Source organism: Nycticebus coucang, chromosome 3, assembly GCF_027406575.1.
Source record: "Nycticebus coucang isolate mNycCou1 chromosome 3, mNycCou1.pri, whole genome shotgun sequence".
In the NCBI taxonomy this organism is placed as follows: domain Eukaryota; kingdom Metazoa; phylum Chordata; class Mammalia; order Primates; family Lorisidae; genus Nycticebus; species Nycticebus coucang.
In genome coordinates this window covers 47,979,469-47,983,479 of record NC_069782.1, presented here as the reverse complement: position 1 = coordinate 47,983,479, position 4,011 = coordinate 47,979,469, and the positions used below count along the sequence as shown (strand labels likewise).

General features: G+C 37.4%; 1 pseudogene; it reads right to left on the bottom strand.

The window, feature by feature from the left end:
• Positions 1-3,114: 3,114 nt before the first annotated feature.
• LOC128582862 (uncharacterized) lies at positions 3,115-3,262 on the bottom strand (annotated as a pseudogene).
• Positions 3,263-4,011: the final 749 nt, after the last annotated feature.

Sequence of the window (4,011 nt, the reverse complement as noted above, 5' to 3'; positions counted from 1 at the left end):
CTGTCCCCAGCCACGGCCGACCAGGACTTTCCGTCCTGTAAGAACGCAGCAAGAATGAACAGCTTGAGCGTTATCAGACTAAAGGGGAAAAGTTGCACCCAGGGAAGCTGACCACCAAAACATGCCAAACATAACAACTTTTCGTATGTCTACTAATTTAACACTTATACCAACCCTGGAATATAGGTGTCATTTTTAGAACCATTTTACAAATGAAGAAACCAAAAAGCAACAGGTTAATTAGTTGACTCAAGGTCACATATGAAATAAATGTCACACCCAGGTTCTAAATCCAAGTAGTGTGAATCTAGACCAAAGCCTATGTTCTTCACCATGTGATACCATCAGCCGGCATGATGTAATTGGCTTAAGAAGTAACTATCTCTTGAGAAAAGGTGGTCATAAATGTAAAAACGTTTCAACCTGAGTCATGTGTAAAATAACACAGTTCTTGCTGTCACTTTTTATTTGTTAGGAATACCCCTAAAAAATTCGAAGTCACACATACATGCACACAAAGATTTTTTTGTTTTTTTTTCTTTTTCAAGACCTTTAAACATATATTATTCAATGGAGGGAAAACTTCTGGGTCTATGGAAAGTTTAGAATTTCACTCTGAATCACTAAGATTGGTCTAGGAAACACTCTGCAGCACAGAGATTAAACAAACCATCAACCACCACCCAGCAAGAAATTAGGGAGCTAGGATTTAACCCCCACTCTTAGACAAGTGATCTCTAATGGTGGAGAAGTTCCATCATCTCTCTTACCTTCACTTAGCTTACTCCTTAAGAGTATTATAAACAAGAGGAGTATAATAACTTCTCCCTAAACCACTCAAATATATTGAAAACATAATGCATGGTAGCATTACCTTATCACTTTTACTTTTCCTTTTGCCATCATTTTACAATGATCCGCTCATATTTTATGTTGTAGCTTGTAATGATAATGCCGATGATGGTTAAGATAACGGAGTTATTGGGGAGGTCAGGAAGAAGGCAGAGGGCAGGGAAAGACAGCATCCTTCCTGGTTTCCTGTTACTCCTTTAAGAAGCAAAGTGTTTTGTTTCTTTAATAAGGCATTGAATAGAGGCTATAAATGAGAAATTCAGATGTCAAACGCAAAATAATTATGTTCCTGTGTGTGACCCCAATAATTAGGTGTGTAATTCACCAATTTTAATAAGAATAGGAACTTGCATATCATCGTCTTTCTCCAGAGAACCTGGAGATTCTGTTTCTTGTTCTCAGTACTCCACTGTGACAAGGGTCAAGCAGCAAGAATTGGTGTATTTTGTCTGAAAAAATTGTCTCGGCTCTTACAATGGTATCTCCTCAGATAGCCTTAGAGATTGTTTTCAAAGTCTATTTCTATAGAAGAAATGTCTCTGGCGTAAGGATGGTCTTCCATTAGTAGTTAAATGATTCTGTCTGAAATATTCTTCTGCAGCTTGAGCTGGCCACGTTTTATAAATCTAATAAATAAATATTTATGAAATGATCTCTGCTTGCTTTTGGAAATAAAGTTTGAGTGGATGAGTAAATTGGATGGAAGATTTTTCAGCCCTTATCTACCCTTTGAGAGTAATTGGTTCTACTATTTTCTGAAATGCATGTTTCATTTACATCCATTTTGATAATTACCTTTTTACCTCCCATGATATAGAGAACCAGTTTAAGTAGATTCAGTCTAGCACTTACGTGACAGAATCCTAATTGTACCCAAGAGTATATTGAAGTTTCAGGTTTCCTGAGCAACATTAATGCCACTTATCTTTAGAGTGCAGTATTCTTTACAGGAACAAGCGTCTTCCGGCAGCTTTACAGAAGGATTATGTATAGTAATAGTTCTGTCTTTATAAATGGCAAATGGGGCTGAAAACAGTTGGCATGTCTGGAAGCCTCTCTCTCTCTAATGCACCTCAGTGATAAGACTGGTCCTCTTAATTACCTATTATAAGAATCCGTTAGGGTATAAATGTGTATGCTGTGATGCTGTGGACTTCTTCATATAATTACTGTTTCTGAAGTTTTCAGAGAAATTGCCAATCATAATAGCATGCCAGTAATGTACACACGAGCAACATGGAACAGACCAACGTGAATTTGTGTGATGTCTTCAGCAGCGCACATACGAAGCGTCACCTAGCTCTCCATTCCACGTCAGGAACCAGAGTCTAGAAATCTATTATTGATTGGTGATTACCACACTCAGCCGCCTGTCAATAAATCACACAAAGATTTTCTTCAGTTAAGTGCTTTATAATGAAAAGATTAATTGGAAATCATTGAACTGTACCCTGATGAAATAAAGGCATAATTTGAATAAAGAGTTAACTGAGAATCTTTATATGCAAAGCGTATTAGAAATCATCTCCAGTGTGGTTCTTATATTAACTTCCGTGTCTTTCACATTGGGTAAATGAGGAAACAATCAGATGTGGCTGGGAAAATTATTCCAAGCAATGTTCCGTTCATGTCTTTTTCTCCTATCTGTCTTGATTTTGTGTTTTTTTGCTGCAAGGATTTATTGCAAATTGCACTGTATTTTCCAATCTGTCTGTAATTGGTCAGGGTTTAAAGCTTAGCGACACTCTACATTATTGTTGTAAGTTTCACTTTTTCTCTTTTTATACTACAAATATAAAATAGCATATTTTCTCCTAATTCACTGAATTTGCTATGCTTACTTCCTCTATTGGTTTTTTTTTTTCCCTCTTTCTCTTCTGTGATGATAAGAAGGATTATATAAACTCCTGGATTTTTTGGCAGCTTCCAACTTGAATCCCACCTCTAAAATGTACCACATGACTGATTTCAAAGACTCAACAATATTTCCTATTTGCAGCACCCCAACTCCCTCAGCACTGACTGTATCCACCCTCCACAGTCAGGGTCTTTCTAGTTTTTTATGTCACCCTCCAATCATCAATGGCCAATACATTCATTCAAGTTGAAAGAAAACTTGTTTTTGGTTTCAAAAATACTAAAAACTTATAATATTAAAAACTCAGTAATTCTGTTGACGAAATTTTTTATCTAGTAAATACCTTCTATTATAAATATCTTCTATGAGCATCTACTATTTGTAAATTTTTTTTTTCTTTTTTAAAGGGAAGACTGCAAACACAGTCCCCCACTACCATCAATTATGCAGTTGAGTTTCCCACATTTGGGGTACATCCGGAGTCCAATGGACAAGCCTCGCCCTGGGAAAGCCACCTCCGTGATCACGGTATCTCCCCTGCCAAGTAAGTGTTTATTTGTAAGATTTTTATTTGCTTGCTTTTTTTTGTTTTTCTTTTCCCTGTTGACACAGAGTCCCACCCTGTGCCCTGAGCAGAGTGCAGTGGTGTCATAGCTCACTGCAAACTCAGAATGGGGCTGTGGGCATCCCACTGCCTCAGCCTCTGGAAGCTGCTGGGATTATAGGTGCTTGCCTCAGTGCCCAGCTGTTTTCGTTTGTTTGTTTTGTTTTGTTTAATGCATCGGGATCTCACTCTCATTCAGGCAAGTCTCGAACTCCTGAGCTGAAGCAATTCTCCCTCCTCAGCCTCCCACAGTGCTGAAATTACAGGCATGAGCCACCCCACCCTGCTATTTATAAGATTTTTATGAAATGTATTTATAAGATAATGACATTTTTCATTCAAGTCCATTGCATATTATTTATTCAGCAACGAAATTATGAATTTTAATTTTTATGTGTATTTATTATTAAAATATTCCAACTTTGTGATAATACATGAGATATATTACTACTTTTTTTTAATTGTTGTGGATTCATTGAGGGTACAAAGAACCAAGTTACATTGATTGCATTTGTTAGGTAAAGTCCCTCTTATAACTGTGTCCAGCCCCCAAAAGGTGTGTCACACACAGTGACCCCCCCATCCACTCCCTCCTTCCCTCTCTCTATTCTTCCCTTCCTCCACCTCCCACCGTGTACTAGGTCATTAATTGTTCTCATATCAAAATTGAGTATGTAATATTCTTGCTTCTCTATTC